The sequence below is a fragment of the Ranitomeya variabilis genome, chromosome 3 (assembly GCF_051348905.1).
Source record: "Ranitomeya variabilis isolate aRanVar5 chromosome 3, aRanVar5.hap1, whole genome shotgun sequence".
NCBI lineage: Eukaryota > Metazoa > Chordata > Amphibia > Anura > Dendrobatidae > Ranitomeya > Ranitomeya variabilis.
This window is the reverse complement of record NC_135234.1, coordinates 219609484-219625098: the sequence shown is the minus strand read 5'-3', so window position 1 is coordinate 219625098 and position 15615 is coordinate 219609484. Positions and strand designations below refer to the sequence as shown.

The following is a 15615-nucleotide window of genomic DNA, read 5'->3' as shown; positions in this document are numbered from 1 at the left end:
TAATATTTTCCGTTTGTGTGAATGGAGGTGGGGTGACAATAGTTTTGACAACAGACCTAGAGAAGCGGAAAAGATTGCAGCATTGTCCCAACTGATCTGACATTGTAAGTGTAGTGTCTGCTCTATTAAAAAAGTTGTCCAATTAGAAAGAATAACAAAATTAGTATTACCTATCTGCTGTAGCCACTGCCACTTCGATGGTGCTTCTCGAATGCTCCTTGACTGTCTTTGTAGACACAACATTGACAATACATCTACAAAATTTGAGTGCTGCAGTCGAGCGTCGGACTTGAGCACCCTGGGCCCACCAGAGAAAATCATTCTTGGGGCCCACTATGTAGCTACACAGAAATAGATACAAGACCACCAATTGTGCGGTAAAAAGCGCTAATATCAGGGTATAATATCAGGTAGTTCATGTCTTAATTATGTAGCAAGGGTTGAGGTGGCCCCCTCACAGAATATAATGTAGCCCCCATAAAATATAATGCAGTCCCCTCTCATAGAATATAATCCAGCACCCCACAAAATATAATGCAACCCCCTCAGGTATAACGCAGTCCCCACCATAGAATATAATGCAGCCCCCTCATATAGTATAATGCAGCCACCACAGAATATAACGTAGTCCCCTGAGAGAATGCAGCCCCACCACAGAATATAATGCAGCCCCCCATAGAGTATACTGTAGCCCCCTCACATAGTATGATGTAGCCCCCATAATATAATGTCCCCTCGAATAATGCAGTCCCCCCACAGAACATAATGTAGCCCCTTCATAAAGTATAATGTAGCCCCTTCATAAAGTATAATGCAGCCCCTCTCCACCCCATCATTGTCCTCATCACCACCTCCATCATTGCCTTCTCCCCCACCACCTCCATCACTGCCCATTCCACCACCTGCATCATTGCCTCCTCCCCCACCATCATTGTCCATTTCATCACCTCCATCATCATCTCCATCATTGCCTCCCCCACCACCATCATTGCCCATCACCTCCATCATTGCCTCCCCCCACCACCATCTTTGCCCATTTCATCACCTCCATCATTGCCTCCCACCGCCACCATTGCCCATCACCTCCATCATTGCCTCCCCCTACCACCATCATTGCCCATCACCTCCATCATTGCCTCCCCACCATCATTGCCTATCACCTCCATCATTGCCTCCCATACCATCATTACCTATCACCTCCATCATTGTCTCCCCCACCATCATTCCCCATCACTTCCATCATTGCCTCACCTCCATCATTGACTCCCCACCACCACCATCATTGCCCATCACCTCCATCATTGTCTTCCCCACCATCATTGCCCATCACCTCCATCATTGTCTCCCCCACCACCATCATTGCCCATGACATCCATCATTGTCTCCCCCACCAATATCATTGTCCTTCACCACACACACAGCTTACCACAGCAGTAGCTCATCACACACTCACACCCACATGCAGGCGCACACACACTCACACACGCAGGCACACAGCACAGCTCACCTCCCTGCAGCAGCAGCTCATCCCAGCAGCCTCTTCCTCGCTGGAAGCTTGCTGACTGCGACAGCATGCTGGATGATGATGTCATCCAGCTGGGCTGCCTCAGACAGGAAGCAGGACCCGGGGAGGTGAGCTGCTTTGTGAGTCTGTGTGCCTGCGTGTGTGTATGTGTGTGGTGCTGTGTGTGGGTGTGCGGTGCTTTGTGTGTGTGTGGTGCGGCTTTACATGCGGGCAGTGTTAGCTGCAGCCTGCGGCTAACGCTGCCCGCTATTAAAGAGAAATGGTATTCACGCCTCTCCATGCCCATAGGGGCGTGGGGAAGCGTGAATATTCATTTTGCTTTAGCAGCGGGGACAGGATCCTGTCTTCAGTTGCTGCTACTGGCACAGGGCGGGCCCCCTTGACTCAGGGTCCCCATAGCCACTGGCTGGGGGCCCCTGGAGCAGTGGGGGCCCTAGGCAGCTGCTGGCCAGTATGCCAGCAGGTGTCAGTGCCTGGGCCCACCGGAGAATCCTCCTTTTCTCTGGTAGGCCAGTCCGAGCCTGTTGCAGTCAATCACTGGACTAAACAGTGATGCCCAGGTAGAAAGCACAAAATTGCTGAGTTCAGTGATTGCGGGCTTTTGCAACTCAAAACAGGCATACATTTAATTAGCCTGGCTTGCTGTTATCGTATCTTCTGTTGAACTGATCAGAAGTTTCAAAGTGCTTCTCAATAAATTAGAATATCATTAAAAAGTTAATTTATTTAAGTTCTGCAATACAAAAAGTGAAACTCCATAGATTAAATAGTCATTAGAAACAGAGTGATCTATTTCAAGTCATTATCTCAGTAAATTAGAATACTTTATAACACCAGCTTGAAAAATGATTTTAAAATTCGAAATGTTGGCCTACTGAAATAGATGTTCAGTAAATGCAGTCAATGCTTGGTCGGGACTCCTTTTGCATCAATTAATGCATCAATGCAGTGTGGCATTGAGGCGATCAGCCTGTGGCACTGCTGAGGTGTTATGGAAGCCCAGGTTGCTTTGATAGCAGCCTTCAACTCGTCTGCATTGTTGGGTCTGGTGTCTCTCATCTTCCTCTTGACAATACCCCATAGATTTTCTATGGGGTTAAAGTCAGGCGAGTTTGCTGGCCAATCAAGCACAGGGATACTGTTGGTTTTTAAACCAGGTATTGGTACTTTTGGCAGTGTGGACAGGTGCCAAGTCCTGCTGGAAAATGAAATTTCCATCTCCAAAAAGCTTGTTGGCAGAGGAAAGCATGAAGTGCTCTAAAATTTCCTGGTAGACGGCTGCACTGACTTTGGTCTTGATAAAACACAGTGGACCTACACCAGCAGGTGACCTGGCTCCCCAAACCATCACTGATTGTGGAAACTTCACACTAGACTTCAAGCAGCTTGGATTGTGGCCTCTCCACTCTTCCTCCATACTCTGGCACCTTGATTTCCAAATGAAATGCAAAATTTACTTTCATCTGAAAACAACACCTTGGACCACTGAGCAACATTCCAGATCTTTTTCTCCTTGGCCCCAGTAATACGTTTCTAGTGTTGTCTATTGGTCATGAGTGGCTTGACACAAGGAATGCGACACTTGTAGCCCATGTCCTGGATACGTCTGTGTGTGGTGGCTCTTGAAGCAATGACTCCAGCAGCAGTCCACTCCTTGTGAATCTCCCCCAAATTTTTGAATGGCCTTTTCTGAACATTCCTTTCAAGGCTGCGGTTATCCCGGTTGCTTGTGCTTTTTCTACCACACTTTTTTCTTCCACTCAACTTTCCATTAATATGCTTGGATACAGCACTCTGTGAACAGCCAGCTTCTTTAACAATGATCTTTTGTGGCTTACCCTCCTTGTGGAGTGTGTCAATGACTGCCTTCTGTTCATCTATCAAGTCAGCAGTCTTTCCCATGATTGTGGTGCCTACTAAAGCATGATATTTGGGTTTTCATTGGCGGTAAGCCACAATCAACAACATTTACAGAAATAAACACTTAAAATAGATGACTCTGTTTGTAATGACTCTACATAATATATGTGTTTCACTTTTTGTATTCAGGAACTGAAATAAATTAACTTTTTGATTATATTCTAATTTACTGAGAAGCACTTCTAGTGCTTTCTTCTGGATTGGTGCTATCCTTTTCTTGAAAATGTTTTAGTACAAACCTGTTCTGATGCTGATGACTTCTAATTTTTTTAGTAACTTAGGTTAACCCCTTTCCGACGTTGCATCGGAATCCCTCCTTTTGATGTGGGCTCCGGTGCTGAGCCCACACCTTTCCAGGCACATGTTAAAGTGTTTGTCCTGGACTATGTTATTAATGAATTTTCTATTGGATAGGTCACCAATATCAGATACGTGGGGTGCGGAGTATCCCATTGTAGTGAATAGAAGCTGAGCTGTGTTATCAGCCATTACACAGTCTATGCACCTGTTCTGTTTTGACTCCACACACTGTATTACTGGCCACTGTGGGACCTGCTAACAGCCCTTAGGCAAGGCACCCGGATATCAGACCTGCACCGATCTTTTTATTGATAACCTACTCTAAGGAAAGGGTATTAGTATTATAGTCCTGGTAACTTATTATTCATATGTAATTTATACACTATGTATATGAAGGCCACAGGCATAAAAAATAATTGTTAGTGGATGTGACTTCTTGTAAATAGTAATAAAGCAATGGTCTGCTTTTTGATAAGTTCAGTTTCCTTTGTTGCTTACTCTGTTTCCTACATTTGTCTCTTTTATACAGAAATACTGCTATAAGCTGAATTGGCTGGCATGGCTTCCTGTCTACTGAAACAATCAAGATTAGGTGACATATTGAGGATCTGGTTCTGCAGATCACGACTTCTGAACTGCATTTAAGAAGTGAGCTGGCGAGGTTACAGGATTGAATTTTCAGTATGGTCTTCCATTGTAGAGAAACAATAGCCCATCGTGTCCATAAAAAAAGAAAAGGTTTGTAGCTCCACTTTTACAGCAGTTATCAGTTTTCTCATATTACCTTTATACTGGCTGTTACAGGCACTTACACAGGGTACATGCCAGGTTATTCTCTTATCAGTCTTCCTACAAGAGATGAAAATGCTAATATGAAATTAATATCTGGTCTAAATTGTCTGACAGCGAATTTGTCTGAATACTTGGATCATATTTTACATAATTTTTACAGAAATTTGTTCCCAACCTTCCTACATGTATTAAAGATACAGAGCATATATTACAAATTTTAAAGACCATTAGAAGGGGCCACATTATATTTTAGGCACATTAGATATAACATCCCTTTACACCACCATTGAGAGTGCAAAGGGATGTGAAGCAGCCAATTCTTTTTTTAAATAAGGGAGAAGATGATGTGATAATACCAGTAAAACAAATACATTTCATCACTCAGGCAATAGATTTCAGTTTAACACACAATTACTTGAAATACGATGATCAGTTTTATCTATAGACCTGGGGTACTGCCATGGGGATCGGATTTGCATCGGGTTTTGCTAATCTATACGTTGTTAGACGGGAGGACATTACACTTCGGGCCTAACCGGAGCCCCGTGCGGGTCTGGTTCTATGGAAACAATTCATATATGAAATTTTTATTTGGTCAGGGGGTCCATTATCACTGGATATATTTTTAAATGATATTAATAAAAATAATTTAAATTTACATTTTACATCAACCATCAGTGATAAAGCCATTATTTTTGGGGATATTACTGTATTTATAGGAAAGGGCAATATAGCAACTAAAACATACAGTAAGCCCACTGATAGCAACAGCTATATTGGAATGGACAGTTTCCATTTTCCAGTATGGCTGGAAAATATACCCAAGAGACAATTAATGAGAATCAGGAGAAATTGCACTAATCAGGAGGATTATCAGGAAGAATCAAAGAAAATGTTAAATAAATTTGTTCAGAAAGGATATAATAGAAATAAATTACAAACTATAAATAAAGTGGTAGAAAAAAACACCCAGAGAATCATTACTGAAGGCACATTCAAAGAAAAAGGTAGAAAAAGAAGATGATTCCTCTGAATTAAGTATCCTCATAATAACACAGTACAATCAGGAATGTGGACATTTAAGAACAATTGTCCAAAAACATTGGTCACTTTTAAAGGGGGATGAAGTAATTGGAGATTTTATCCCTTCCAAACCAAGCTTTGTATATAGAAAAGCAAATAATCAGGCCAGCCAAATAGCTACAACAGTGGTCAGAAATAAAAGGACCAGTCAGAAAAAATTTATAACATTATTATACTGTATGTGCAGAGCAACGCAGCACACAATTGTCTTCCCACATTTGCATTTTCTAACTCTGACGAAACATTCATGATCAACACACATATTACTTGTCATGCTAGAGGCATTCTATATTGCTTACAATGCCCTTGTCAGAAGCTTTATATAGAAAGGACAAAGCGTGAATTAAAAGTGAGAATGAAGGAGCATTTTTACAATATCAAAAGACAATTTGTGGGATATTTTTTCTGCTATCATTATACAACAGTACATGGTGGACTAATGATAGGAAGTCAATTTTGGGGGATAGAACATGTGGAAGAACACTGGAAAGGATGAAATTTTATCTGCCATATGTCAAGAAGAGAGAGTAAATGAATCTGCACATTAAACTCCTTAAAACCATATGTTTTGAATAGTGAGATTGAATTATTTGCCTTTTGAGCATTATCCTCAATTTCACCAATCACTGTAGATGCATGGATATAAATATCTGTTCCTGTGTACCTCATCCCTCAAGAAGGTCGCAACCTTTGAAACGCATCCAATGGTCAGTCTCATTAATTCTTCTGCGCCCATAGAAGATAGTCTGCATCTCGAGTGACGTCACATAGACATGGGACAGCAACTCCCGTATGTCAGTGAGAAGACAGACGTGACCGGCAGGCACGTTGTCCTTAACATCGGTGGAGGATTCGTCCTGCACAAATCCTCAGTAGCTGATTCATTACCTGGGGTGGATCCAGGTCAAGCCGCCCGCACATCTCCTTATCCTCAAAAAGCTCCAGACACAGAGGGAGACACATTGCAACAGTTTAAAAAAAGGAGACAAAGTAGGCTTCATTCATCTATAGTTAATTGTAGCGCATACTATTTCAATTTAATATGAAAATGAGTTACCGCATTGTAGACCCCTTCCTTTCCAGAAGATATTCAAGTAGGCTGCAAAACAATATTCTGGTAGGTTTCTGAAATACGTTGTGCTCTTGCATAGATAAAATCAGATCATTTTTGTTAGTTTCCCAGGAAAAGGAAGGCCATGACAAATAGCTGTGACATTCAGATGAAAACATCATTAGTGGAAAGTGTGATTTGATACTTGGAAGTTCTTACAACTTGGTTTATTGTGCATCTGTCATAGCTGCAATCTGCTGTGAAAATACACTAAACACAGACTAGTATGCTATAGTAGGTGTGCCTTGACTATGTGCAAGGCATAATGAAGCCCGAAGGGTATCGAAGGTTTTTGGGGTCGCAATGTAGTGTCCAGTGTCAGAAAGCTGGGTTTGCATCATAAGTCATGGGTCTAACAGCAGAACAATGACCCCAAACATACAGTGGGTACGGAAAACATTCAGACCCCTTTAAATTTTTCACTCTTTGTTTCATTGTAGCCATTTGGTAAATTCAAAAAAGTTCATTTTTTCTCATTAATGTGCACTCTGCATCCCATCTTGACTGGAAAAAAAACAGAAATGTAGACATTTTTGTATATTAAAAAACTGAAATATCACATGGTCATAATTATTCAGACCCTTTGCTCAGACACTCATATTTAAGCCACATGCTATCCATTTCCTTGTGATCCTCCTTGAGATGGTTCTACTCTTTCATTGCATTGGAGTCCAGCTGTGTTTAATTAAACTAATAGGACTTGATTTGGAAAGGCACACACTTGTCTATATAAGACCTCACAGCTCACAGTGTATGTCAGACCAAATGAGAATCCTGTCAAAGGAACTGGCCAAGGAGCTCAGAGACAGAATTGTGGCAAGGCACAGATTTGGCCAAGCTTACAACAGAATTTCTGCAGTACTCAAGGTTCCTAAGAGCACAGCGACCTCCATAATCCTTAAATGGAAGAAGTTTAGGACCACCAGAAGTCTTCCTAGACCTAGCCATCCAGCCAAACCGAGGAAACGTGGGAGAAGAGCCTTGGTGAAAGAGATAAACAAGAACCCCCCAAATCACTTTGGCTGAGCTCCAGAGATGCAGTAAGGAGATGGGAGAAAGTTCCACAAAGTCAACTATCACTGTAGTCCTCCACCAGTCGGGCCTTTATGGCAGAGTGGCCCGACAGAAGCCTCTCCTCAGTGCAAGACATGTGAAAGCCTGAATAGAGTTTGCTAAAAAAACACATGAAGGACTCCCAGACTATGATAAATAAGATTCTCTAGTCTGATGAGATGAAGATAGACCTTTTTGTTGATAATTCTAAGCAGTATGAGTGGAGAAAACCATGCACTATGTGGGTGTTTTTCAGCTGCAGGGACAGGATGAATGGTTGTCATTGAAGGAAACATGAATGCGGCCAAGTACAGAGATTTCCTGCATGAAAACTTGTTGCATCATTCCCAAGAAGATACATGGCTGTACTAGCTCAAAAGGGTACTTCTACTCAATACCGAGCAAAGGGTCTGAATATTTATGACCATGTGATATTTCAGTTTTTATTTTTTTAATAAATTTGCAAAAATTTCTACATTTCTGTTTTTTTTCAGACAAGATGGAGTGCAGAGTGTACATTAATGAGAAAAAAATGAACATTTTAAATTGACCAAATGGCTCAAAGAAACAGAGTGAAAAATTTAAAGGGGTCTGAATACTTTCCGTACCCACTGCATTTCCAGAAGCACCCAGAAATGGATGGAAGAAAAACGCTGGAAAGTTCTGAAGTGGCCAGCAAAGAGTCCGGATCTAAATCCTAGTGAACACCTGTGGAGATATCTTAAAATTGCTGTTGGGAGAAGGCACCCTTCAAATATGAGATACCTGGAGCAATTTGCAAAAGAAGAGTGGTCCAAAATTCCATTTGAGCGTTGTAAGAAACTTGTTGACAGTCATACAGTATGAAGCAATTGATTGCAGTTATTTATTCCAAAGGCTGTGCAACCAAATATTAGAGGTTGTCCACTACTTTTTCATTGATGACCTATTGGACTAATGTCGGCCAAACCTGCCCATATCGAAGGGTTTGGCCGACCGTGTAATGTGTTTGGGCCCCAGAGATTTGATTGTTGAGGAAGTTCTGGATCTTGGATACTTGATTTTTTTATTGCGGATCCTAAGGTTTTCCTGGAGACAAGCTGTCATCAGAGATGTCTGATGACTGTTATCTCATAGAAAACATGAGCTATTGGCCGAACTTGAGCTCCTGTTATGGGAGAGACAACCAAGAAAGTGGCCGGCTAAATGAGCAGCCATCTAATGTGTATGGCAAGCTTAAGTCTAAGGCTATGTGCACACGTTGCGGATTTGCCTGCGGATCCGCAGCGGATTTGCCGCTGCAGATTCGCAGAAGTTTTCCATTAGGTTTACAGTAACATGTAAACCTATGGAAAACCAAATCCGCAGTGCCCATGGTGCAGAAAGTACCGCGCGGAAACGCTGCGTTGTATTTTCCGCAGCATGTCAACTCTCCTCAATAGGAATTTGCAGGTGTAAAACCGCAGGTGAAAGTCGCACAAAAAACACAGGAAATTTGCGGATTTTTTTAAAATGGTGCAGAAAAATCCGCACATGAATCCGCAACGTGGGCACATAGCCTTATAACTCATAATGAAATTAACAGTACTAAAGACCCCAGTAGGTAGTTAGTGTTATCTCACAATTAGCAGAAACTGGTTTGCCCAAAGGAAAGAAAAAATATTAATTGACACTCTACATTTCACATTAGGCACTATAGAAATATAAAACTGCACTTTTGCTATTGTAGCCTATAAAAGTGTGCATTTAAAACCCAGGCAGGTTTTTAATCATATGTTTTTGAATGGTATTGAACATCTTTTATATGTAAAGGAATACTACTGTAAATTCCAAACCAGTTATTGCTCACTGGATTGCCTCTGCAATGAGCTGTCTGCAATACAGGTCATCAATAAGATAGGACCGAACTCTGGACTGATAAATAAAAGCTGATAACTAGGGGTCAGCCGCTAACTAAAGACCCCAGGCAGTTTTAATGGGTTCGGCCTGTGGTGTAGTGTGTATAGGGGAGTTGGCTGACTTATTTTTGAGAGAGATATCGATCGTGTATGGCCGATTTCAGACTGCCGATCACATTGTACTGCCAACAGCTAACGTTTCAGACTTTTCATAGAAAATACAAGAACGCTCAAAGAAGATAGCACGCTTATGTATGTGAGAGTCGGCTGAGATGGCTGTCAGCCAAACAATCGACCAAAACATTGTTCTGCCGGCAGCCATGTAATGTATATAGCCAGATTCACTGAACTAAGTAGTGTTAATTAAGAAATGATTCACTAGAATAGAACAGGTACATTCACGCCACTTAGCAGATGTCTATAGGCTTGACGTTACTGGCTCCACTCAACTTCCATGCGGAAGTCAGCCGAGCCAAATTACCCCTTTAAAACTTCAAAGACCACATATGAAAATGTTAAATACCCTGGATTAGCAAGAGAAAACAACGGGAAAACTCTTACTGTTGCTAAAATCCCCTATTGTGGTCCTAAGCTGGGAAAGCAGCTAGTAGGTCAATGAAATTAACAGTTCTATTTTTGATACAAATTTTGTGTCATAGATCTTTTTTAGTTGTAAATTTTTCAAATCCTCATCCAGACTCCATTAAATCCATGCAAACCATCTGCCCATACTGATGAAGTGATGAATCCATGTATTGTTTCAGCTTCTTCACGCATACAATCACCCAATTCACAGATCATGACAGTGCTGAGAAGCTGGTATAATAAAGACAATGTTTTATCACTGGAAAATAATGAGTTACAATTTCCTCCTGGATCAGCCTCAAGGCATGTATCAGCTGGAATAAAGAATAGAGGGTGTTAAGTTATCTTGGCAACATGAACGGCGTCACAGCTTGTGATGTCAGCAGAGATATTATTGGCAACATGGAGTTTCTTGTAGGCAACGAGAGAGCTAAAATACCATAATTATCATGTAGTAAAGGCTATTTTCATTCCAAGAGAGGTTGTACATATGCTAGATCCAAAATATCATTGCTCCTTCCTTCATTAGGATAATGGGAGAATAATGTCTTCTTGCCCTTACAGCTTGGTGTGTCAGTAGTAATGAAGGAATGCATGATTTATATTTCATATTTCATTATAGGCACATATCATTTAATGCAGAGCAACTCTGGTTTCTTTTGGCCTATTGCTTTCACTGTGCCTTAAAGCAGAAGTCTACAAAATGAATGATTATAATATACCTTTAATGTGGCCAATCTCCTCTCTCCAGTGATAATACAGGCAAACTGTAACTGCAGTTCCTAAATGTATAAGGGCTTCTCCCCTCTCCTTGCTTTTGGTCACATTGCCCAATTAGCATCATAATTGGCATAATTCTAGTAGGAAGAGTTAATAGTGTCCATAGTAAGTATTTACACTCTACAGACAGCATTTTAAAGGGAACCTGTCACCACGTTTTTGGAAGATGGGATAAAAATAGCGTTAAATAGGGGCAGAGGTGGGCGTTACATTAGTGTGTGTGTTATGCGTTTATTACCCACCTAAGTTGCCGAAATAACTTTGCAAAGTCTCCGTTTTCGCCTGTCAATCAGGCTGGTCAGGTCACATGGGCGTGGTGTCTTCACCCAGATTTGGCGTAGTTTTCCGTTGGTGGCGTAGTGGTGTGCGCATGCCCAAAGTCCGGAATCCTCTTCCAGGGGATTTAAAATAGCGCGGTGTTCGTTATTGCATTGGTGATCGGTGGGCGCGGCCATCTTCCTTTGGCCGCGCGTGCGCAGAAGCGGCGCTCTGCTGGCCGCGGCTTCAGGAAAATGGCCGCGGGATGCCGCGCGTGCGCAGATGGATATCGCGGCGGCCATTTTCCTGAAGCCGCGGCCAGCAGAGCGCCGCTTCTGCGCACGCGCGGCCAAAGGAAGATGGCCGCGCCCACCGATCACCAATGCAATAACGAACACCGCGCTATTTTAAATCCCCTGGAAGAGGATTCCGGACTTTGGGCATGCGCACACCACTACGCCACCAACGGAAAACTACGCCAAATCTGGGGGAAGACAACGCCCATGCGACCTGACCAGCCTGATTGACAGGCGAAAACGGAGACTTTGCAAAGTTATTTCGGCAACTTAGGTGGGTAATAAACGCATAACACACACACTAATGTAACGCCCACCTCTGCCCCTATTTAACGCTATTTTTATCCCATCTTCCAAAAACGTGGTGACAGGTTCCCTTTAACTATGGTTTAGTTATTACACATGGGGGAAAAAACTAAAACTTTAAAGGGCTTAATCTGACTGCAGTGTACTGTATGGTCAGAGACCCTGATTGTAGCGATGCGTCACTTACTGGGCTGCTTACTGTAGTTTTGTTGCAATCATAGTTTTACCAGCAGGATATTATGATGTTAAAAATGGCCTTTCCTATTTCTACCTATTTTTATTTGTAAAAACAAATAATTAGTATCAGGTTGTATAAGTGTTTGCACGACACCCCCCCCCCCCCCCCGCAAAAAAAAAAGGGGCCTTTCCTCTGCATGGTGTATGTATGTAGTATCTAGAGCTCGGTATGAAAAATGATCAGTGTGCATAAAAGTTGGGTAGTATTTCTTATATTGCTCTAATTAGGCCTCCTCATTCTCCGAAACCGTCCTTCTGATCAAATGTGGCCGGGGGTAGAAACATTCAGGCAAGCCTTTGTCTAAACTCCCGACCACTGCCAAGTAGATAGCTGCTCATGCTGTGGCCACCCGGGGACACTGACCTTGCTCTGTAGATCTCCTACTCCATAACTATACCCCCGTCGTTCGAGGACACCTTCACTGAAAATCTGTGTTGTATATACAACTAACTGTAAAAATTATTGCTATACTATATGCAAGTCGTAACATAATTTAGGGTCCAAATACATCCATTAGGCCATAATTAAATTATTCTGTTGCACAATATTCAAATAATGAGGCTAACCAATTGTATGTATAGTATATCTATATATATATATATATCTATGGGTGTAGAGCAAAATTAAATTCTGTGATGTAAAATTTCTGAAATGTTTGACTACGACAGCTTAAGAGTAGACAATTTTAAGGGTTTAAATTCATTGTGACAAATGACTGACATGTCTGAATGGGCTCATTGCTCACCAGCCCTCATTGAATGCATATGTGTGCAGTCCATTGGTGTGGTAGCTGCATGAGGCCAAAGACCTTCTCCACCAGCCAAGACAAATGACTGCACAAGTTATGCACTAACAAGTTAGTATTAGCACAGTGGGTGTGACAGTGGGTGCATCTTTTGCACCATGGAACTATAAGTAGTAAGCCCTATCCTGTAGATTACTTTAATCAGGTAAACTTGTTTGCCTCTAGTTAAAATTTCATAAAAAGTTTAAAACAATAAGGGCGAACAGCCATGAATCATCAAAGTGTTTCCGTGAGAAGACTGGAGTAAAACACTTTTGAAAATTGATACATTTTTGTAAAATGCAGAGCTGCGTAAACATTGCAACTTTTTGGGCTGCTCTGGCAAAATGGGTGGAGCTGTGGAGGCCATGGGGCAAGGTGGGGTATGACTATGCCCACCAGTCAAATTATCAAAAAGTGGCAGCATTTCTTACACCAAAAATGTTACTCCAGTCCCTAACGAGTGATCTTTCTGGTAAGCTGCATGGAGGCAGACACCTCTGATAAGATTATTTTTATTATTTATTTTTAGAGCACCGTTGATTACATGGTGTTGTACATCAGAAGGAGGTTATATACAAAATTAGAATGAACAAAATAACAGTGACAAACTGGTACAGGAGAGAGGCTCCTGCCCTCGCGGGCTTACATTTTACAGGGTAATAGGGAAGAAGACAGTAGGTCGGGGGTTGCAGCAGCTTCGGTGGTAGTGCGGTTATAGCTGGGTCATTGCATGCTGTAAGCTGTCTTGAAGAGATGGATTTTCAAGTTCCACTTGAATGTTGGAGACAATCGGACCTGTTGGGACACGGAATTCCAGAGGAAGGTATATGATTGGGAGAAGTCTTGAAGGCGATTGGGTGAGGAACGTACGAGAGTGGAGGAGAGAAGGAGGTCTTGTGCATACCAGTGATTATGTGTGGTGAGCTATCGGGAGATTAGTTCAGAGATGTACGGCAGAGACAGATTATGGACGGCTTTTTGGGTCAGTGATAGTAGTTTGTGCTGGATACACTTGGGAATTGGGAGCCAGTGAAGGGATTTGCAGATGGGAGAAGAGGAGGAGTAGCCAGCAGAGAGGTGGATTAGTTGGGCAGCAAAGTTAAGGACGGACTGGAGAGGTGCGAGAATGTTAACAGGAAGGCCACAGAGTAGGATATCGCAGTAGTCTAAGGGTACTGTCACACTCTGCAACTTTCCAACGATCACGACCAGCGATACGACCTGGCCGTGATCGTTGGAAAGTCGTTGTGTGGTCGCTGGAGAGCTGTCACACAGACCGCTCTCCAGCGACCAACGATGCCGAGGTCCCGGGTAACCAGGGTAAACATCGGGTTACTAAGCGCAGGGCTGCGCTTAGTAACCCGATGTTTACCGTGGTTACCAGCGTAAAAGTAAAAAAAAACAAACCGTACATACTCACATTCCGGTGTCCTTCAGGTCCCTTGCCGTCTGCTTCCCGCTCTGACTGAGTGCCGCCGTAAAGTGAAAGCAGATCACAGCCGTGACGTCACCGCTGTGCTCTGCTCTTCTTACTTTCCGGCCGGCAGTCAGTCAGAGCGGGAAGCAGACGGCAAGGGACCTGAAGGACACCGGAATGTGAGTAAGTACGTTTTTTTTTTTTTTTACTTTTACGCTGGTAACCACGGTAAACATCGGGTTACTAAGCGCGGCCCTGCGCTTAGTAACCCGATGTTTACCCTGGTTACAAGCGAACGCATCGCTGGATCGCTGTCACACACAACGATCCAGCGATGACAGTGGGAGATCCAGCGACAAAATAAAGTTTCAAACGATCTGCTACGACGTACGATTCTCAGCGGGGTCCCTGATCGCAGTAGCGTGTCAGACACTGCGATATCGTATGGATATCGCTGGAACGTCACGGATCGTACCGTCGTAGCGACCAAAGTGCCACTGTGTGACAGTACCCTAAGCATGAGATGATGAGGGAATGCACTAACATTTTAGTAGATTGAGGGTTGAGGAAGGGACGAATTCTGTAAATATTTTTGAGTTGGAAGTGGAAGGAGATAGTAAGACCTTTGATTTGTGGTTTGAAAGGCATGGGAGAATTTAATAGTTACTCCGAGGCAGCGTACTTCCGGTAGAAGGAAAAGCATGGTGTCCTTTATAGTGATAGATCAATCTGGTAAGGGAGTTAAGTGAGATGGAAGATAAGTTTGGTTTGTCCTCATTAAGTTAAGGAGCATAATGAGAGGAAGGAGGATATGGCTGATGAACATTCTGGGATTCTAGGCAGCAGTGAGCCAGAGAGGTAGATTTCAGTGTCATCTGCGTATAGATGATACCAGAAGCAATGGGACTTTAAAAGTTGTTCCAGGTCAAAGTTATAAGTTGAGAAGAATAGGCGTCCCAGAACGAGCCTTAAGGGACATTAACAGAGAGAGGGCAGGATGATTAAGTAGTATGGTAATGTAAGACACTAAATGTGCGGTTAGAGGAGTATGAAGAGATCCAGGAGGGGCAAGATCTTTAATACCAAGGAAAGAGAGGATCTGTAGCAGGAGCGAGTCATCAACTGTGTTGGGGTCAGAGGATGGGTCTAGAAGGAGAAGTATATAGAATTGTCTGTTAGCTTTGGCATTAAGTTGTTTCTTCACTTCTTCAAGATAGGAGGAGGAAGTTACATACCGTAAGTTGAAAAGGACTTAGGCTACTTTCACACTAGCGTCGGGAACAACCC

General features: G+C 42.7%; 1 long non-coding RNA gene across 4 annotated transcripts in view; it reads left to right on the top strand.

Annotated features, from left to right (window-relative positions):
- LOC143815684 (uncharacterized) overlaps positions 1–15615 on the top strand; it is a 358696-nt gene that overhangs the window by 330663 nt on the left and 12418 nt on the right. For all 4 annotated transcript variants that reach the window (XR_013223781.1, XR_013223783.1, XR_013223782.1 and 1 more), the window contains one exon: positions 4275–4483. This is a non-coding gene — a long non-coding RNA (uncharacterized LOC143815684). The remainder of the gene's footprint in view (positions 1–4274; positions 4484–15615) is intronic.